This window comes from Heptranchias perlo, chromosome 8, assembly GCF_035084215.1.
Source record: "Heptranchias perlo isolate sHepPer1 chromosome 8, sHepPer1.hap1, whole genome shotgun sequence".
Classification (NCBI taxonomy): Eukaryota; Metazoa; Chordata; class Chondrichthyes; order Hexanchiformes; family Hexanchidae; genus Heptranchias; species Heptranchias perlo.
Window position 1 is genome coordinate 62879274 of NC_090332.1, and position 21917 is coordinate 62901190.

Here is a 21917-nt window from a genome sequence, read left to right on the forward strand (position 1 = left end):
TGGCTGAGCCCACCTCTCAACACGCTGTGTCATCCGTTCCTATAGTGATAAGCACTGGCACAGATGCATCCACACCATGGGGGTCAGTTATTAAGATGTAGGAAGAGCACTTCACGAAGCATAAATGAGAAGCAAACACAGGTGGAATTAGAGCAGCTGTGACCTAACGTCCAGAGTGCCAGCTACAGGGCTCCATCAGCTGGTGAGATCCCAGGTGTGGCCTATAGTTTGGTAGCTCAACATCAGCAGCTCATACAATCACATAAGAGTGTTCCATGTAGACTGCACAGCTTGGGGTGTCTGTGGCAGAATCCAGAATCCGCAACTGTGCAGTGCTGCATGACCACCTGGCTTAGTGCAGACCATCATGGAGCGCAGGACCGCCCCGGAGCCCTCTGCAGGGGAGACCACCACGGAGTGCGTGACCGCCCTCGGAGTCCTCTACAGGGGAGACCACCACGGAGCGGGGGACCGCCCCGGAGCCCTCTGCAGGGGAGACCACCACGGAGCGCGTGACCGCCCTCGGAGCCCTCTGCAGGGGAGACCACCACGGAGCGGGGGACCGCCCCGGAGCCCTCTGCAGGGGAGACCACCACGGAGCGCGTGACCGCCCTCGGAGCCCTCTGCAGGGGAGACCACCATTGAGTGCGGGACCACCCCAGAGCCCTCTGCAGGGGAGACCACCATGGAGTGCGGGACCACCCCAGAGCTCTCTGCAGGGGAAACCTCAGACATAGTTTCCATCATGAAAGCTTTGACTGGTGCTTTGGAGATCTTGGTCTCCAATCTACAACATCTGTCTCCTCTTGATTCATCGGCCTCGATTTTTATAGGGGGGGGTGAGTGGTGGGAAGGAAGCGGGGATGCCGGGGAGCAGGCGATGAACCCAGCAAGGTCAGGGACGTGGAGGCTCTGCTGATCTTAACAGCAGGGCCTCATTTAAATTAATCTCTGCAGAGTCCCGCCCGACACCCGGCCAGATTAACTAGCTGGCTGGCGGGTGGGAGTGGGCAGCTGGTGTCAGGAGGCCAGAGCTGGGAACCCGTGTGAACAGTCCCGGCAGTCAGTGGGGTGAGGGGGGGATCAGGAGAGAGGAAAAGTCTGTGACAGGGATCGGGAGTGGGAGGGGGGGGGGAAGGATCCGTCAAAGATCGGGAGGGAGGAAGGCCCCACAAAGAAACCTAAAATAAAACGTTAAAACTAACCTGCCCCGGATCCGGCTCCCGGCAGGTTTTGCCTGATTGGGGAAGCCAACACTCCCCCCACCCCCGCTCAGGCCTCAGGTTAAAACTGCAGATCGTGCCCTGATGACATCATTGGGCCCAATCTCCGTATTTAAAGTAGGACCCCGCTTCCTTCCTGCGGGTGCCTCGCTCACCTGGCTCAAAAGAGCAGGTTAACATCTGGACACGGCGGGAAGGCAGCGGGATCAGATGGGGTAAGTGACTCATTTTGTTCTAACTGCCCCCCCGCCCAGTTTCCGCCAGGCGAGGGCAGTTAAAATCGGGGCCACCAATGTGTAATCCACATTCACTTCATCCACCTTCTCTTTATTTAATCCACATCTACCTTCTCCACTTTGTCCTGTCCACATACACTTTGGCCCCAGTACTCGCGGGGTGGTGAGGAGGGAGCGGGCGGAAAACCCAGAAATGCCAGCAATGCGGAGGTCCAGCCGAATTTAACGGCAGGACCTCATTATCATTTCTTTACTTCGTTTCTCGCTCAGCAGCCAGATTGAGAGGCTATCGGGCGGGAAAGCCCGTGGTACAAGGCCAAAGCCGGGGACATTTGGGGTCGGTCCCCAGCAATCAGAAAAGATTGGGGCATGATGGGGGAGGGTGCTTGGAGCATGGCAGGGAGGGAAAGGTCGGGGCATGGTGGGGAGGGGGCCGGAAGCTCGCAGGGAGGGAGGCAGGTCGCGCGGGGTGGGTCGGCAGGTCGCTGGGGGTAGGGGTCGGCAGGTCGCTGGGGGTAGGGGTCAGCAGGTCGCTAGGGGTAGGGGTCGGCAGATCACTGGCGGGGGGGGGTTGGCAGATCACTGGCGGGGGGGGTCGGCAGATCACTGGCGGGGGGGGTCGGCAGATCACTGGCGGGGGGGGGTCGGCAGATCACTGGCGGGGGGGTCGGCAGATCACTGGCGGGGGGGGTCGGCAGATCACTGGCGGGGGGGGTCGGCAGATCACTGGCGGGGGGGGTCGGCAGATCACTGGCTGGGGGTCGGCAGATCACTGGCGGGGGGGTCGGCAGATCACTGGCGGGGGGGTCGGCAGATCACTGGCGGGGGGGTCGGCAGATCACTGGCGGGGGGGGGGGGAGGGGGGTCGGCAGATCACTGGCGGGGGGGGGGCGGGAGGGGGGTCGGCAGATTGCAGCAGAAGATATGTTTGGGGGGCCGAGCACTTCTGCTCCTCCTGGCCACAAACTGTGCTGTGAAAACACTTACCTCCTCGAGCCAGCAGCTTCTGCCTCCATTTAGCTGCTGGGTTTCCTGAGCACTGGGAGGTCCGGCCTGCAGCCTTTACATTCAAATGGCTCCCAAAATCTGAGGAACGAAGCCTCATTTAAAATTTATAATTACTGACCCGCCTCTCCAGGGCGGGTTACTCGAACACCCCAAACCCGCTGTGAATTAACCGGAAGCAGGCGCGTTCATGGGGGGTTGGGATTGGGTTTCACATATTTACCGATTTAACTCCCCCCTGTCCTGAGACAGCCATCATGTAAGTCTTCAGCAGCCATACTTCCTCCCAGTCACCTGCTCCCGCACTGATCTCTGCACATGCTCAGGAAGTAACCAGCAGCAAGGATGGCTCTCAGGATGAAACCTCATTCATATCACCCAGCTGCCTCCACAAATGACGAGAGACTGTCACCAAGTGAGAGACCCAGATGCCCACTGCATCAACATCCATGGTGCCTTTAGTGGCAGAGGCCAGTTACAAACAGAGCACTGGGCCACTTGCATTCCAAAAGGCAGACACTGACATCCAGTGGTCATTCATCTCACCTCCACCTCCCACTGGTGAGGCACTGAGAAGGAGAGACGATTATGAAGTAGAAGACACTCACCATGCGGGAGAAATTGCTATGTGTTGGGCACTTTTCTTGGGCGCAAAACATACCAATTTAACAGTGGGATTGCCTGCACCCAATCATAGCAATGAGCTAATGACCAGTTTTATTGCTGTTGATTGAGGGATAAATGGTGGCCAGGTCCCTGGGGAGCACTCCCTAGCTCTTCTTTGAATAGTACCATGGGATTTTGGGAGAGGGCCTCGGTTTAATGTCTCATGCAAAAGTCAGCGCCTCTGACAGTGCAGCTCTCCTTCAGTATTGCATTGAAGTGTTGGCCTGGAGTACATGTTCAAGTCTCCGGAGTAGGACGTGAACCCATGCCCTTCTATCACAGAGGCAAGAGTGCGACCACGGAGCCATGGCTGCCACCTCTTCAGTACTCTTCAGTACCTTCATGCAAACTGGCTTATCTTCAAGTTATTTGGAAAGAGCAACAGAACTAGAGGCTTTGTATATTTTTAATATTTTTTAATTTTATGTTTCAGGTTTTTCTATACTTCTTACACAAGAGCTGTTAGCTACTGTTATAAACGTCTTGGCACCTGAATTGGGCATGCAGAGGGAGGGTGGCCCTGGGTCCCCACTGCCCAGGATTGTGTGAGGGGATTGGTCTCAGCTGTCATGTGTACAAAGGCTGACGAACAGGAACTCGTCTACCACCCGCGGTGAGAGAGCAGACACAGCCCAGTATAAAGGGAACAGTGAGAGAGTGGACCCGGTCCAGTATAAAGGAACAATGCGAGAGCGGACCCGGCCCAGTATGAAGGGAGCAGTGAGAGAGTGGACCCGGCCCAGTATAAAGGGAATGGTGAGAGAGTGGATCCGGCCCAGTATGAAGGGAGCAGGGAGAGTGTGGATCCGGCCCAGTTAAAAGGGAATGGTGGGAGAGTGGACCCGGCCCAGTATAAAGGGAACGGTGAGAGAGTGGACCTGGCCCAGTATAAAGGGAACGATGAGAGAGTGGACCCGACCCAGAATAAAGGGAGCAGTGAGAGAGTGGACCCGGCCCAGTATAAAGGGAATGGTGGGAGAGTGGACCCGGCCCAGTATAAAGGGAATGGTGAGAGAGTGGACCCGGCCCAGTAGAAAAGGGAACGGTGAAAGAGTGGACCCGGACCAGTATAAAGGGAACGATGAGAGAGTGCACCAGGCCCAGTGCAAAGGGAATGACGAGAGAGTGGACCCGGCCCAGTATAAAGGGAGCGGTGAGAGAGTGGACCCGACTCAGTAAAAAGGGAGTGGTGAGAGAGTGGACCCGGCCCAGTGCAAAGGGAACGGTGAGAGAGTGGACCCGGCCCAGTATAAAGAGAACGGTGAAAGAGTGGACCTGGACCAGTATAAAGGGAACGGTGAGAGAGTGGACCCGGCCCAGTATAAAGGGAACTGTGAGAGAGTGGACCCGGCCCAGTATAAAGGGAACTGTGAGAGAGTGGACCCGGCCCAGTATAAAGGGAGCGGTGAGAGAGTGGGCCCGGCCCAGTATAAAGGGAGCGGTGAGAGAGTGCACCCGGCCCAGTTTTAAGGGAATGACGAGAGAGTGGACCCGGCCCAGGGTAAAGGGAGTGGTGAGAGAGTGGACCCGGCCCAGTATAAAGGGAACGGTGAGAGAGTGCACCCGGCCCAGTTTTAAGGGAATGACGAGAGAGTGGACCCGGCCCAGGGTAAAGGGAGTGGTGAGAGAGTGCACCAGGCCCAGTGCAAAGGGAATGGTGAGAGAGTGGACCCGGCCCAGTATAAAGGGAACGGTGAGAGAGTGGGCCCGGCCCAGTATAAAGGGAATGGTGAGAGAGTGGACCCGGCCCAGTCTAAAGGGAACGGTGAGAGAGTGGACCCGGCCGAGAAAAAGGGAACTGTGAGAGAGTGGACCCGGCCCAGTATAAAGGAGCAGGGAGAGAGTGGACCCGGCCCAGTATAAAGGGAATGGTGAGAGAGTGGACCCGGCACAGTATAAAGGGAGCAGTGAGAGAGTGGACCCGACCCAGTATAAAGGGAGCGGTGAGAGAGTGGACCCGGCCCAGTGTAAAGGGAGCGGTGAGAGAGTGGACCCGACCCAGTATAAAGGGAGCGGTGAGAGAGTGGACCCGGCCCAGCATAAAGGGAGCAGTGAGAGAGTGGACCCGGCCCAGTATAAAGAGAGCGGTGAGAGAGTGGACCCGACCCAGTATAAAGGGAGCGGTGAGAGAGTGGACCCGGCCCAGTATAAAGGGAGCGGTGAGAGAGTGGACCCGACCCAGTATAAAGGGAGCGGTGAGAGAGTGGACCCGGCCCAGCATAAAGGGAGCAGTGAGAGAGTGGACCCGGCCCAGTATAAAGAGAGCGGTGAGAGAGTGGACCCGGCCCAGTGTAAAGGGAGCGGTGAGAGAGTGGACCCGGCCCTGAAAAAAGGAGCAGGGAGAGAGTGGACCCGGCCCAGTATAAAGGGAGCGGTGAGAGTGTGGACCCGGCCCAGTATAAAGGAGCAGGGAGAGTGTGGATCCGGCCCAGTTTAAAGGGAAAGGTGAGAGATTGGACCCGGCCCAGGATAAAGGGAGCGGTGAGAGAGTGGACCCGGCCCAGTATAAAGGGAGCGGTGAGAGAGTGGACCCGGCCCAGTATAAAGAGAGCGGTGAGAGAGTGGACCCGACCCAGTATAAAGGGAGCGGTGAGAGAGTGGACCCGGCCCAGTATAAAGGAGCAGGGAGAGTGTGGATCCGGCCCAGTTTAAAGGGAAAGGTGAGAGATTGGACCCGGCCCAGTATAAAGAGAGCGGTGAGAGAGTGGACCCGACCCAGTATAAAGGGAGCGGTGAGAGAGTGGACCCGGCCCAGTGTAAAGGGAGCGGTGAGAGAGTGGACCCGGCCCTGAAAAAAGGAGCAGGGAGAGAGTGGACCCGGCCCAGTATAAAGGGAGCGGTGAGAGTGTGGACCCGGCCCAGTATAAAGGAGCAGGGAGAGTGTGGATCCGGCCCAGTTTAAAGGGAAAGGTGAGAGATTGGACCCGGCCCAGGATAAAGGGAGCGGTGAGAGAGTGGACCCGGCCCAGTATAAAGGGAGCGGTGAGAGAGTGGACCCGGCCCAGTAGAAGGGAGCAGGGAGAGAGTGGACCCGGCCCAGTATAAAGGGAGCAGGGAGAGAGTGGACCCGGCCCAGTATAAAGGGAATGGTGAGAGAGTGGACCCAGCCCAGTATAAAGGGAGTGGTGAGAGAGTGGACCCGGCCCAGTATAAAGGGAATGGTGAGAGAGTGGACCCGGCCCAGTATAAAGGGAACGATGAGAGAGTGGACCCGGCCCAGTTTTAAGGGAATGACGAGAGAGTGGACCCGGCCCAGGGTAAAGGGAATGGTGAGAGAGTGGACCCGGCCCAGTATAAAGGGAGCGGTGAGAGAGTGGACCCGGCCCAGTGTGAAGGGAGCGGTGAGAGAGTGGACCCGGCCCAGTATAAAGGGAATGGTGAGAGAGTGGACCCGGCCCAGTATAAAGGGAGCGGTGAGAGAGTGGACCCGGCCCAGTATAAAGGGAGCGGTGAGAGAGTGGACCCGGCCCAGTATAAAGGGAGCGGTGAGAGAGTGGACCCGGCCCAGTATAAAGGGAATGGTGAGAGAGTGGACCCGGCCCAGTATAAAGGGAGCGGTGAGAGAGTGGACCCGGCCCAGTATAAAGGGAATGGTGAGAGAGTGGACCCGGCCCAGTATAAAGAGAGTGGTGAGAGAGTGGACCCGGCCCAGTATAAAGGGAGCGGTGAGAGAGTGGACCCGACCCAGTATCAAGGGAGTGGTGAGAGAGTGGACCCGGCCCAGTATAAAGGGAGCAGGGAGAGAGTGGACCCGGCCCAGTATAAAGGGAACGGTGAGAGAGTGGACCCGGCCCAGTATAAAGGGAGCAGGGAGAGAGTGGACCCGGCCCAGTATGAAGGGAATGGTGAGTGAGTGGACCCGACCCAGTATAAAGGGAGCAGGGAGAGAGTGGACCCGGCCCAGTATAAAGGGAATGGTGAGAGAGTGGACCCGGCCCAGTATAAAGGGAGCGGTGAGAGAGTGGACCCGGCCCAGTATAAAGGGAGTGGTGAGAGAGTGGACCCGGCTCAGTATAAAGGGAGCGGTGAGAGAGTGGACCCGGCCCAGTCTAAAGGGAGCGGTGAGAGAGTGGACCCGGCCCAGTATAAAGGGAGCAGGGAGAGAGTGGACCCGGCCCAGTATAAAGGGAACGGTGAGAGAGTGGACCCGGCCCAGTATAAAGGGAGCAGGGAGAGAGTGGACCCGGCCCAGTATGAAGGGAGCGGTGAGAAAGTGGACCCGGCCCAGTATAAAGGGAGCAGGGAGAGAGTGGACACGGCCCAGTATAAAGGGAGCGGTGAGAGAGTGGACCCGGCCCAGTATAAAGGGAATGGTGAGAGAGTGGACCCGGCCCAGTTTTAAGGGAATGATGAGAAAGTGAACCCGGCCCAGTATAAAGGGAGCAGTGAGAGAGTGGACCCGGCCCAGTATAAAGGGAATGGTGAGAGAGTGGACCCGGCCCAGTATAAAGGGAATGGTGAGAGAGTGGACCCGGCCCAGTTTTAAGGGAATGATGAGAAAGTGAACCCGGCCCAGTATAAAGGGAGCGGTGAGAGAGTGGACCCGGCCCAGTATAAAGGGAATGGTGAGAGAGTGGACCCGGCCCAGTATAAAGGGAGCGGTGAGAGTGTGGATCCGGTCCAGTTTAAAGGGAATGGTGAGAGAGTGGACCCGGCCCAGTATAAAGGGAGCGGTGAGAGTGTGGATCCGGCCCAGTATAAAGGGAGCGGTGAGAGTGTGGATCCGGTCCAGTTTAAAGGGAATGGTGAGAGAGTGGACCTGGCCCAGTATAAAGGGAGCGGTGAGAGTGTGGATCCGGCCCAGTATAAAGGGAGCGGTGAGAGTGTGGATCCGGTCCAGTTTAAAGGGAATGGTGAGAGAGTGGACCTGGCCCAGTATAAAGGGAGCGGTGAGAGAGTGGACCCGACCCAGTATAAAGGGAACGGTGAGAGAGTGGACCCGGCCCAGTATAAAGGGAGCGGTGAGAGAGTGGACCCGACCCAGTATAAAGGGAACGGTGAGAGAGTGGACCCGGCCCAGTATAAAGGGAGTGGTGAGAGAGTGGACCCGGCCCAGTATAAAGGGAGCGGTGAGAGAGTGGACCCGACCCAGTATAAAGGGAGTGGTGAGAGAGTGGACCCGGCCCAGTATAAAGGGAATGGTGAGAGAGTGGACCCGGCCCAGTATAAAGGGAGCGGTGAGAGAGTGGACCCGGCCCAGTATAAAGGGAGCAGTGAGAGAGTGGACCCGGCCCAGTATAAAGGGAGCGGTGAGAGAGTGGGCCCGGCCCTGAAAAAAGGAGCAGGGAGAGAGTGGACCCGGCCCAGTATAAAGGGAGCAGTGAGAGTGTGGACCCGGCCCAGTATAAAGGAGCAGGGAGAGTGTGGATCCGGCCCAGTTTAAAGGGAAAGGTGAGAGATTGGACCCGGCCCAGGATAAAGGGAGCGGTGAGAGAGTGGACCCGGCCCAGTATAAAGGAGCAGGGAGAGAGTGGACCCGGCCCAGTATAAGGGAGCAGGGAGAGAGTGGACCCGGCCCAGTATGAAGGGAGCGGTGAGAGAGTGGACCCGGCCCAGTATAAAGGGAGCGGTGAGAGAGTGGACCCGGCCCAGTATGAAGGGTGCGGTGAGAGAGTGGACCCGGCCCAGTATAAAGGGAGCGGTGAGAGAGTGGACCCGGCCCAGTATAAAGGGAACGGTGAGAGAGTGGACCCGGCCCAGTATAAGGGGAGCAGGGAGAGAGTGGACCCGGCCCAGTATGAAGGGAATGGTGAGAGAGTGGACCCGGCCCAGTATAAAGGGAGCAGTGAGAGAGTGGACCCGGCCCAGTATAAAGGGAACGGTGAGAGAGTGGACCCGGCCCAGTATAAAGGGAGCAGTGAGAGAGTGGACCCGGCCCAGTATAAAGGGAACGGTGAGAGAGTGGACCCGGCCCAGTATAAAGGGAGCGGTGAGAGAGTGGACCCGGCCCAGTATTAAGGGAGCAGGGAGAGAGTGGACCCGGCCCAGTATAAAGGAGCGGTGAGAGAGTGGACCCGGCCCAGTATGAAGGGAGCGGTGAGCAAGTGAACCTGGCCGAGTATAAAGGGAGCAGTGAGAGAGTGGACCCGGCCCAGTATAAAGGGAGCAGTGAGAGAGTGGACCCGGCCCAGTATAAAGGGAGCGGTGAGAATGTGTACCCGGTCTAGTACAAAGGGAGCAGGGAGAGAGTGGACCCGGCCCATTAGAAAGTCAATGGTGAGCAAGTGAACCCGGCCCAGTATAAAGGGAGCAGTGAGAGATTGGACCCGGCCCAGTGTGAAGGGAGCGGTGAGAGAGTGGACCCGGCCCAGTATGAAGGGAACGGTGAGCAAGTGAACCTGGCCGAGTGTAAAGGGAGCAGTGAGAGAGTGGACCCGGCCCAGTATAAAGGGAGCGGTGAGAGAGTGGACCCGGCCCAGTATAAAGGGAACGGTGAGAGAGTGGACCCGGCCCAGTATAAAGGGAGCAGGGAGAGAGTGGACCCGGCCCAGTGTCAAGGGAGCGGTGAGAGAGTGGACCCGGCCCAGTATAAAGGGAGCGGTGAGAGAGTGGACCCGGCCCAGTATAAAGGGAACGGTGAGAGAGTGGACCCGGCCCAGTGTAAAGGGAGCGGTGAGAGAGTGGACCCGGCCCAGTATCAAGGGAGCGGTGAGAGAGTGGACACGGCCCAGTATAAAGGGAATGGTGAGTGAGTGGACCCGGCCCAGTGTCAAGGGAGCGGTGAGAGAGTGGACCCGGCCCAGTGTCAAGGGAGCGGTGAGAGAGTGGACCCGGCCCAGTATAAAGGAGAAGTGAGAGAGTGGACCAGGCCCAGTATAAAGGGAGCGGTGAGAGAGTGGACCCGGCCCAGTATAAAGGGAATGGTGAGTGAGTGGACCCGGCCCAGTATAAAGGGAGCGGTGAGAGAGTGGACCCGGCCCAGTATAAAGGGAGCGGTGAGAGAGTGGACCCGGCCCAGTATAAAGGGAGCCGTGAGAGAGTGGACACGGCCCAGTATAAAGGGAGCGGTGAGAGAGTGGACCCGGCCCAGTATAAAGGGAGCGGTGAGAGAGTGGACCCGGCCCAGTGTGAAGGGAGCGGTGAGAGAGTGGACCCGGCCCAGTATAAAGGGAGCGGTGAGAGAGTGGACCCGGCTCAGTATAAAGGGAACGGTGAGAGAGTGGACCCGGCCCAGTATAAAGGGAATGGTGAGAGAGTGGACCCGGCTCAGTATAAAGGGAACGGTGAGAGAGTGGACCCGGCCCAGTATAAAGGGAGCGGTGAGAGAGTGGACCCGGCTCAGTATAAAGGGAACGGTGAGAGAGTGGACCCGGCCCAGTATAAAGGGAATGGTGAGAGAGTGGGCCCGGCCCAGTATAAAGGGAGCGGTGAGAGAGTGGACACGGCCCAGTATAAAGGGAGCGGTGAGAGAGTGGACCCGGCCCAGTATAAAGGGAGCGGTGAGAGAGTGGACCCGGCTCAGTATAAAGGGAACGGTGAGAGAGTGGACCCGGCCCAGTATAAAGGGAATGGTGAGAGAGTGGGCCCGGCCCAGTATGAAGAGAGCGGTGAGACAGTGGACGCGGCCCAGTATGAAGGGAGCGGTGAGAGAGTGGACCCGGCCCAGTATAAAGGGAACGGTGAGAGAGTGGACCCGGCCCAGTATAAAGGGAATGGTGAGAGAGTGGACCCGGCCCAGTATAAAGGGAGCGGTGAGAGAGTGGACCCGGCCCAGTATAAAGGGAGCGGTGAGAGAGTGGACCCGGCCCAGTATAAAGGGAACGGTGAGAGAGTGGACCCGGCCCAGAATAAAGGGAATGGTGAGAGAGTGGACCCGGCTCAGTATAAAGGGAGCGGTGAGAGAGTGGACCCGGCCCAGTATAAAGGGAGCGGTGAGAGAGTGGACCCGGCCCAGTATAAAGAGAGCGGTGAGACAGTGGACCCGGCCCAGTATGAAGGGAGCAGGGAGAGAGTGGACCCGGCCCAGTATAAAGAGAGCGGTGAGAGAGTGGGCCCGGCCCAGTATAAAGGGAGCGGTGAGAGAGTGGACCCGGCCCAGTATAAGGGAGCGGTGAGAGAGTGGACCCGGCCCAGTATAAAGGGAACGGTGAGAGAGTGGACCCGGCCCAGTATAAAGGGAATGGTGAGAGAGTGGGCCCGGCCCAGTATGAAGAGAGCGGTGAGACAGTGGACCCGGCCCAGTATAAAGGGAGCGGTGAGAGAGTGGACCCGGCCCAGTATAAAGGGAACGGTGAGAGAGTGGACCCGGCCCAGTATAAAGGGAATGGTGAGAGAGTGGGCCCGGCCCAGTATGAAGAGAGCGGTGAGACAGTGGACCCGGCCCAGTATAAAGGGAACGGTGAGAGAGTGGACCCGGCCCAGTATAAAGGGAATGGTGAGAGAGTGGGCCCGGCCCAGTATGAAGAGAGCGGTGAGACAGTGGACCCGGCCCAGTATAAAGGGAGCGGTGAGAGAGTGGACCCGGCCCAGTATAAAGGGAACGGTGAGAGAGTGGACCCGGCCCAGTATAAAGGGAATGGTGAGAGAGTGGGCCCGGCCCAGTATGAAGAGAGCGGTGAGACAGTGGACCCGGCCCAGTATGAAGGGAGCGGTGAGAGAGTGGACCCGGCCCAGTATAAAGGGAACGGTGAGAGAGTGGACCCGGCCCAGTATAAAGGGAGCGGTGAGAGAGTGGACCCGGCCCAGTATAAAGGGAGCGGTGAGAGAGTGGACCCGGCCCAGTATAAAGGGAACGGTGAGAGAGTGGACCCGGCCCAGTATAAAGGAGCAGTGAGAGAGTGGACCCGGCCCAGTATGAAGGGAACGGTGAGAGAGTGGACCCGGCCCAGTATAAAGGGAGCGGTGAGAGAGTGGACCCGGCCCAGTATAAAGGGAGCGGTGAGAGAGCGGACCTGGCCCAGTATAAAGGGAGCGGTGAGAGAGTGGACCCGGCCCAGTATAAAGGGAACGGTGAGAGAGTGGACCCGGCCCAGTATAAAGGGAGCGGTGAGAGAGTGGACCCGGCCCAGTATAAAGGGAGCGGTGAGAGAGTGGACCCGGCCCAGTATAAAGGGAACGGTGAGAGAGTGGACCCGGCCCCGTATAAAGGGAGCGGTGAGAGAGTGGACCCGGCCCAGAATAAAGGGAGCGGTGAGAGAGTGGACCCGGCTCAGTATAAAGGGAGCGGTGAGAGAGTGGACCCGGCCCAGTATAAAGGGAGCGGTGAGAGAGTGGACCCGGCCCAGTATAAAGGGAGCGGTGAGAGAGTGGGCCCGGCCCAGTATGAAGAGAGCGGTGAGACAGTGGACCCGGCCCAGTATGAAGGGAGCAGGGAGAGAGTGGACCCGGCCCAGTATAAAGAGAGCGGTGAGAGAGTGGGCCCGGCCCAGTATAAAGGGAGCGGTGAGAGAGTGGGCCCGGCCCAGTATGAAGAGAGCGGTGAGAGAGTGGACCCGGCCCAGTATAAAGGGAGCGGTGAGAGAGTGGACCCGGCCCAGTATAAAGGGAATGGTGAGAGAGTGGACCCGGCCCAGTATAAAGGGAGCGGTGAGAGAGTGGACCCGGCCCAGTCTAAAGGGAGCGGTGAGAGAGTGGACATGGCCCAGTGTCAAGGGAGCGGTGAGAGAGTGGACCCGGCCCAGTCGAAAGGGAACGGTGAGAGAGTGGACCCGGCCCAGTATAAAGGGAATGGAGAGAGAGTGGACCCGGCCCAGTATAAAGGGAGCGGTGAGAGAGTGGACCCGGCCCAGTATAAAGGGAGCGGTGAGAGAGTGGCCCCGGCCCAGTATAAAGGGAGCGGTGAGAGAGTGGACCCGGCCCAGTATAAAGGGAATGGTGAGAGAGTGGACCCGGCCCAGGAAAAGGAGAAGTGAGAGAGTGGACCCGGCCCAGTGTGAAGGGAGCGGTGAGAGAGTGGACCAGGCCCAGTATAAAGGGAGCGGTGAGAGAGTGGACCCGGCCCAGTATAAAGGGAGCAGTGAGAGAGTGGACACGACCCAGTATAAAGGGAGCAGTGAGAGAGTGGACCCGGCCCAGTATAAAGGAGCGGTGAGAGAGTGGACCCGACCCAGTGTAAAGGGAGCAGGGAGAGAGTGGACCCGGCCCAGTATAAAGGGAGCGGTGAGAGAGTGGACCCGGCCCAGTATAAAGGGAGCGGTGAGAGAGTGGACCCGGCCCAGTATAAAGGAGCGGTGAGAGAGTGGACCCGGCCCAGTGTCAAGGGAGCGGTGAGAGAGTGGACCCGGCCCAGTATAAAGGGAGCGGTGAGAGAGTGGACCCGGCCCAGTATAAAGGGAGCGGTGAGAGAGTGGACCCGGCCCAGTATAAAGGGAGCGGTGAGAGAGTGGACCCGGCCCAGTATAAAGGGAGCGGTGAGAGAGTGGACCCGGCCCAGTATAAAGGGAGCGGTGAGAGAGTGGACCCGGCCCAGTATAAAGGGAGCGGTGAGAGAGTGGACCCGGCCCAGTATAAAGGAGAAGTGAGAGAGTGGACCAGGCCCAGTATAAAGGAGAAGTGAGAGAGTGGACCAGGCCCAGTATAAAGGGAATGGTGAGAGAGTGGACCCGGCCCAGTATAAAGGAGAAGTGAGAGAGTGGACCAGGCCCAGTATAAAGGGAATGGTGAGAGAGTGGACCCGGCCCAGTATAAAGGAGAAGTGAGAGAGTGGACCAGGCCCAGTATAAAGGGAATGGTGAGAGAGTGGACCCGGCCCAGTATAAAGGGAATGGTGAGAGAGTGGACCCGACCCAGTATAAAGGGAGCAGTGAGAGAGTGGACCCGGCCCAGTATAAAGGGAATGGTGAGAGAGTGGACCCGGCCCAGTGTGAAGGGAGCGGTGAGAGAGTGGACCCGGCCCAGTATAAAGGGAATGGTGAGAGAGTGGACCCGGCCCAGTATAAAGGAGCGGTGAGAGAGTGGACCCGGCCCAGTATAAAGGAGCGGTGAGAGAGTGGACCCGGCCCAGTAAAAAGGGAGCGGTGAGAGAGTGGACCCGGCCCAGTATAAAGGAGCGGTGAGAGAGTGGACCCGGCCCAGTGTAAAGGGAGCGGTGAGAGAGTGGACCCGGCCCAGTATAAAGGGAGCGGTGAGAGAGTGGACCCGGCCCAGTATAAAGGGAGCGGTGAGAGAGTGGACCCGGCCCAGTGTGAAGGGAACGGTGAGAGAGTGGACCCGGCCCAGTATCAAGGGAGCGGTGAGAGAGTGGACCCGGCCCAGTATCAAGGGAGCGGTGAGAGAGTGGACCCGGCCCAGTGTAAAGGGAACGGTGAGAGAGTGGACCCGGCCCAGTGTAAAGGGAGCGGTGAGAGAGTGGACCCGGCCCAGTATAAAGGGAGCAGTGAGAGAGTGGACCCGGCCCAGTATAAAGGGAACGGTGAGAGAGTGGACCCGGCCCAGTATAAAGGGAATGGTGAGAGAGTGGACCCGGCCCAGTATAAAGGGAATGGTGAGAGAGTGGACCCGGCCCAGTATAAAGGGAATGGTGAGAGAGTGGACCAGGCCCAGTATAAAGGGAATGGTGAGAGAGTGGACCCGGCCCAGTATAAAGGAGAAGTGAGAGAGTGGACCAGGCCCAGTATAAAGGAGAAGTGAGAGAGTGGACCAGGCCCAGTATAAAGGGAATGGTGAGAGAGTGGACCCGGCCCAGTATAAAGGAGAAGTGAGAGAGTGGACCAGGCCCAGTATAAAGGGAATGGTGAGAGAGTGGACCCGGCCCAGTATAAAGGAGAAGTGAGAGAGTGGACCAGGCCCAGTATAAAGGGAATGGTGAGAGAGTGGACCCGGCCCAGTATAAAGGGAATGGTGAGAGAGTGGACCCGACCCAGTATAAAGGGAGCAGTGAGAGAGTGGACCCGGCCCAGTATAAAGGGAATGGTGAGAGAGTGGACCCGGCCCAGTGTGAAGGGAGCGGTGAGAGAGTGGACCCGGCCCAGTATAAAGGGAATGGTGAGAGAGTGGACCCGGCCCAGTATAAAGGAGCGGTGAGAGAGTGGACCCGGCCCAGTATAAAGGAGCGGTGAGAGAGTGGACCCGGCCCAGTAAAAAGGGAGCGGTGAGAGAGTGGACCCGGCCCAGTATAAAGGAGCGGTGAGAGAGTGGACCCGGCCCAGTGTAAAGGGAGCGGTGAGAGAGTGGACCCGGCCCAGTATAAAGGGAGCGGTGAGAGAGTGGACCCGGCCCAGTATAAAGGGAGCGGTGAGAGAGTGGACCCGGCCCAGTGTGAAGGGAACGGTGAGAGAGTGGACCCGGCCCAGTATCAAGGGAGCGGTGAGAGAGTGGACCCGGCCCAGTATCAAGGGAGCGGTGAGAGAGTGGACCCGGCCCAGTGTAAAGGGAACGGTGAGAGAGTGGACCCGGCCCAGTGTAAAGGGAGCGGTGAGAGAGTGGACCCGGCCCAGTATAAAGGGAGCAGTGAGAGAGTGGACCCGGCCCAGTATAAAGGGAACGGTGAGAGAGTGGACCCGGCCCAGTATAAAGGGAATGGTGAGAGAGTGGACCCGGCCCAGTATAAAGGGAATGGTGAGAGAGTGGACCCGGCCCAGTATAAAGGGAATGGTGAGAGAGTGGACCCGGCCCAGTATAAAGGGAGCGGTGAGAGAGTGGACCCGGCCCAGTGTCAAGGGAGCGGTGAGAGAGTGGACCCGACCCAGTATAAAGGGAGCGGTGAGAGAGTGGACACGGCCCAGTATAAAGGGAGCGGTGAGAGAGTGGACCCGGCCCAGTGTCAAGGGAGCGGTGAGAGAGTGGACCCGGCCCAGTATAAAGGGAGCGGTGAGAGAGTGGACCCGGCCCAGTATGAAGGGAGCGGTGAGAGAGTGGACTCGGCCCAGTGTCAAGGGAGCGGTGAGAGAGTGGACCCGGCCCAGTGTCAAGGGAGCGGTGAGAGAGTGGACCCGGCCCAGTGTCAAGGGAGCGGTGAGAGAGTGGACCCGGCCCAGTGTCAAGGGAATGGTGAGAGAGTGGACCCGGCCCAGTGTCAAGGGAGCGGTGAGAGAGTGGACCCGGCCCAGTGTCAAGGGAATGGTGAGAGAGTGGACCCGGCCCAGTGTCAAGGGAGCGGTGAGAGAGTGGACCCGGCCCAGTATAAAGGGAACGGTGAGAGAGTGGACCCGGCCCAGTATAAAGGGAACGGTGAGAGAGTGGACCCGGCCCAGTGTCAAGGGAGCAGTGAGAGAGTGGACCCGGCCCAGTATAAAGGGAACGGTGAGAGAGTGGACCCGGCCCAGTGTCAAGGGAGCGGTGAGAGAGTGGACCCGGCCCAGTATAAAGGGAGCGGTGAGAGAGTGGACCCGGCCCAGTGTCAAGGGAGCGGTGAGAGAGTGGACCCGGCCCAGTATAAAGGGAGCAGTGAGAGAGTGGACCCGGCCCAGTATAAAGGGAGCGGTGAGAGAGTGGACCCGGCCCAGTATAAAGGGAGCGGTGAGAGAGTGGACCCGGCCCAGTATAAAGGGAACGGTGAGAGAGTGGACCCGGCTCAGTGTCAAGGGAGCGGTGAGAGAGTGGACCCGGCCCAGTATAAAGGGAGCGGTGAGAGAGTGGACCCGGCCCAGTATAAAGAGAGCGGTGAGAGAGTGGACCCGGCCCAGTATAAAGGGAGCAGTGAGAGAGTGGACCCGGCCCAGTATAAAGGGAGCGGTGAGAGAGTGGACCCGGCCCAGTATAAAGGGAGCGGTGAGAGAGTGGACCCGGCCCAGCATAAAGAGAGCGGTGAGAGAGTGGACCCGGCCCAGTATAAAGGGAGCGGTGAGAGAGTGGACCCGGCCCAGTATAAAGGGAGCAGTGAGAGAGTGGACCCGGCCCAGTATAAAGGGAGCGGTGAGAGAGTGGACCCGGCCCAGTATAAAGGGAGCAGTGAGAGAGTGGACCCGGCCCAGTGTAAAGGGAGCGGTGAGAGAGTGGACCCGGCCCAGTATAAAGGGAGCGGTGAGAGAGTGGACCCGGCCCAGTATAAAGGGAGCGGTGAGAGAGTGGACCTGGCCCAGTATAAAGGGAGCAGTGAGAGAGTGGACCCGGCCCAGTATAAAGGGAACGGTGAGAGAGTGGACCCGGCCCAGTATAAAGAGAGCGGTGAGAGAGTGGACCCGGCCCAGTATAAAGGGAGCAGTGAGAGAGTGGACCCGGCCCAGTATAAAGGGAACGGTGAGAGAGTGGACCCGGCCCAGTGTCAAGGGAGCGGTGAGAGAGTGGACCCGGCCCAGTATAAAGGGAGCGGTGAGAGAGTGGACCCGACCCAGTATAAAGGGAGCGGTGAGAGAGTGGACATGGCCCAGTATAAAGGGAGCGGTGAGAGAGTGGACATGGCCCAGTATAAAGGGAGCGGTGAGAGAGTGGACATGGCCCAGTATAAAGGGAATGGTGAGAGAGTGGACCCGGCCCAGTGTCAAGGGAGCAGTGAGAGAGTGGACCCGGCCCAGTGTCAAGGGAACGGTGAGAGAGTGGACCCGGCCCAGTGTCAAGGGAGCAGTGAGAGAGTGGACCCGGCCCAGTATAAAGGGAGCAGTGAGAGAGTGGACCCGGCCCAGTATAAAGGGAGCGGTGAGAGAGTGGACCCGGCCCAGTATAAGGGAGCGGTGAGAGAGTGGACCCGGCCCAGTATAAAGGGAGCGGTGAGAGAGTGGACCCGGCCCAGTATAAAGGGAACGGTGAGAGAGTGGACCCGGCCCAGTGTAAAGGGAGCGGTGAGAGAGTGGACCCGGCCCAGTATAAAGGGAGCGGTGAGAGAGTGGACCCGGCCCAGTATAAAGGGAGCGGTGAGAGAGTGGACCCGGCCCAGTATAAAGGGAGCGGTGAGAGAGTGGACCCGGCCCAGTATAAAGGGAGCGGTGAGAGAGTGGACCCGGCCCAGTGTAAAGGGAGCGGTGAGAGAGTGGACCCGGCCCAGTATAAAGGGAGCGGTGAGAGAGTGGACCCGGCCCAGTATAAAGGGAGCGGTGAGAGAGTGGACCCGGCCCAGTATAAAGGGAGCGGTGAGATAGTGGACCCGGCCCAGTATAAAGGAGAAGTGAGAGAGTGGACCCGGCCCAGTATAAAGGGAGCGGTGAGAGAGTGGACCCGGCCCAGTATAAAGGGAGCGGTGAGAGAGTGGACCCGGCCCAGTGTCAAGGGAGCGGTGAGAGAGTGGACCCGGCCCAGTATAAAGGGAGCGGTGAGAGAGTGGACCCGGCCCAGTGTCAAGGGAGCGGTGAGAGAGTGGACCCGGCCCAGTATAAAGGGAGCGGTGAGAGAGTGGGCCCGGCCCAGTATGAAGAGAGCGGTGAGACAGTGGACCCGGCCCAGTATGAAGGGAGCGGTGAGAGAGTGGACCCGGCCCAGTCCAAAGGGAACGGTGAGAGAGTGGACCCGGCCCAGTATGAAGGGAATGGTGAGAGAGTGGACCCGGCCCAGTCTAAAGGGAACGGTGAGAGAGTGGACCCGGCCCAGTATGAAGGGAGCGGTGAGAGAGTGGACCCGGCCCAGTCTAAAGGGAACGGTGAGAGAGTGGACCCGGCCCAGTATGAAGGGAATGGTGAGAGAGTGGACCCGGCCCAGTATAAAGGGAATGGTGAGAGAGTGGACCCGGCCCAGTTTTAAGGGAGCGGTGAGAGAGTGGACCCGGCCCAGTATAAAGGGAATGGTGAGAGAGTGGACCCGGCCCAGTATAAAGGGAGCGGTGAGAGAGTGGACCCGGCCCAGTATAAAGGGAGCGGTGAGAGAGTGGACCCGGCCCAGTATAAAGGGAGCGGTGAGAGAGTGGACCCGGCCCAGTATAAAGGGAGCGGTGAGAGAGTGGACCCGGCCCAGTGTAAAGGGAGCGGTGAGAGAGTGGACCCGGCCCAGTGTCAAGGGAGCGGTGAGAGAGTGGACCCGGCCCAGTATAAAGGGAGCGGTGAGAGAGTGGACCCGGCCCAGTATAAAGGGAGCGGTGAGAGAGTGGACCCGGCCCAGTATAAAGGGAGCGGTGAGAGAGTGGACCCGGCCCAGTATAAAGGGAGCGGTGAGAGAGTGGACCCGGCCCAGTGTCAAGGGAGCGGTGAGAGAGTGGACCCGGCCCAGTGTAAAGGGAGCGGTGAGAGAGTGGACCCGGCCCAGTGTAAAGGGAGCAGTGAGAGAGTGGACCCGGCCCAGTATAAAGGGAACGGTGAGAGAGTGGACCCGGCCCAGTATCAAGGGAGCGGTGAGAGAGTGGACCCGGCCCAGTGTCAAGGGAGCGGTGAGAGAGTGGACCCGGCCCAGTGTCAAGGGAGCGGTGAGAGAGTGGACCCGGCCCAGTGTCAAGGGAGCGGTGAGAGAGTGGACCCGGCCCAGTGTCAAGGGAGCGGTGAGAGAGTGGACCCGGCCCAGTGTAAAGGGAGCGGTGAGAGAGTGGACCCGGCCCAGTGTCAAGGGAGCGGTGAGAGAGTGGACCCGGCCCAGTGTCAAGGGAGCGGTGAGAGAGTGGACCCGGCCCAGTGTAAAGGGAGTGGTGAGAGAGTGGACCCGGCCCAGTATAAAGGGTGCGGTGAGAGAGTGGACCCGGCCCAGTATAAAGGGAGCGGTGAGAGAGTGGACCCGGCCCAGTATAAAGGGAGCGGTGAGAGAGTGGACCCGGCCCAGTATCAAGGGAGCGGTGAGAGAGTGGACCCGGCCCAGTATCAAGGGAGCAGTGAGAGAGTGGACCCGGCCCAGTGTCAAGGGAGCGATGAAAGAGTGGACCCGGCCCAGTATAAAGGGAACGGTGAGAGAGTGGACCCGGCCCAGTATAAAGGGAGCGGTGAGAGAGTGGACCCGGCCCAGTGTCAAGGGAGCGGTGAGAGAGTGGACCCGGCCCAGTGTCAAGGGAGCGGTGAGAGAGTGGACCCGGCCCAGTGTCAAGGGAGCGATGAAAGAGTGGACCCGGCCCAGTATAAAGGGAACGGTGAGAGAGTGGACCCGGCCCAGTATAAAGTGAGCGGTGAGAGAGTGGACCCGGCCCAGTATAAAGGGAGCGGTGAGAGAGTGGACCCGGCCCAGTATAAAGGGAGCGGTGAGAGAGTGGACCCGGCCCAGTGTCAAGGGAGCGGTGAGAGAGTGGACCCGACCCAGTATAAAGGGAGCGGTGAGAGAGTGGACACGGCCCAGTATAAAGGGAGCGGTGAGAGAGTGGACCCGGCCCAGTGTCAAGGGAGCGGTGAGAGAGTGGACCCGGCCCAGTATAAAGGGAGCGGTGAGAGAGTGGACCCGGCCCAGTATGAAGGGAGCGGTGAGAGAGTGGACCCGGCCCAGTGTCAAGGGAGCGGTGAGAGAGTGGACCCGGCCCAGTGTCAAGGGAGCGGTGAGAGAGTGGACCCGGCCCAGTGTCAAGGGAGCGGTGAGAGAGTGGACCCGGCCCAGTGTCAAGGGAATGGTGAGAGAGTGGACCCGGCCCAGTGTCAAGGGAGCGGTGAGAGAGTGGACCCGGCCCAGTGTCAAGGGAATGGTGAGAGAGTGGACCCGGCCCAGTGTCAAGGGAGCGGTGAGAGAGTGGACCCGGCCCAGTATAAAGGGAACGGTGAGAGAGTGGACCCGGCCCAGTATAAAGGGAACGGTGAGAGAGTGGACCCGGCCCAGTGTCAAGGGAGCAGTGAGAGAGTGGACCCGGCCCAGTATAAAGGGAACGGTGAGAGAGTGGACCCGGCCCAGTGTCAAGGGAGCGGTGAGAGAGTGGACCCGGCCCAGTATAAAGGGAGCAGTGAGAGAGTGGACCCGGCCCAGTATAAAGGGAGCGGTGAGAGAGTGGACCCGGCCCAGTATAAAGGGAGCGGTGAGAGAGTGGACCCGGCCCAGTATAAAGGGAACGGTGAGAGAGTGGACCCGGCTCAGTGTCAAGGGAGCGGTGAGAGAGTGGACCCGGCCCAGTATAAAGGGAGCGGTGAGAGAGTGGACCCGGCCCAGTATAAAGAGAGCGGTGAGAGAGTGGACCCGGCCCAGTATAAAGGGAGCGGTGAGAGAGTGGACCCGGCCCAGTATAAAGGGAGCAGTGAGAGAGTGGACCCGGCCCAGTATAAAGGGAGCGGTGAGAGAGTGGACCCGGCCCAGTATAAAGGGAGCGGTGAGAGAGTGGACCCGGCCCAGTATAAAGGGAGCGGTGAGAGAGTGGACCCGGCCCAGTATAAAGGGAGCAGTGAGAGAGTGGACCCGGCCCAGTATAAAGGGAGCGGTGAGAGAGTGGACCCGGCCCAGTATAAAGGGAGCAGTGAGAGAGTGGACCCGGCCCAGTATAAAGGGAGCAGTGAGAGAGTGGACCCGGCCCAGTATAAAGGGAGCGGTGAGAGAGTGGACCCGGCCCAGTATAAAGGGAGCGGTGAGAGAGTGGACCCGGCCCAGTATAAAGGGAGCGGTGAGAGAGTGGACCCGGCCCAGTATAAAGGGAGCAGTGAGAGAGTGGACCCGGCCCAGTATAAAGGGAGCGGTGAGAGAGTGGACCCGGCCCAGTATAAAGGGAGCAGTGAGAGAGTGGACCCGGCCCAGTGTAAAGGGAGCGGTGAGAGAGTGGACCCGGCCCAGTATAAAGGGAGCGGTGAGAGAGTGGACCCGGCCCAGTATAAAGGGAGCGGTGAGAGAGTGGACCCGGCCCAGTATAAAGGGAGCAGTGAGAGAGTGGACCCGGCCCAGTATAAAGGGAACGGTGAGAGAGTGGACCCGGCCCAGTATAAAGAGAGCGGTGAGAGAGTGGACCCGGCCCAGTATAAAGGGAGCAGTGAGAGAGTGGACCCGGCCCAGTATAAAGGGAACGGTGAGAGAGTGGACCCGGCCCAGTGTCAAGGGAGCGGTGAGAGAGTGGACCCGGCCCAGTATAAAGGGAGCGGTGAGAGAGTGGACCCGACCCAGTATAAAG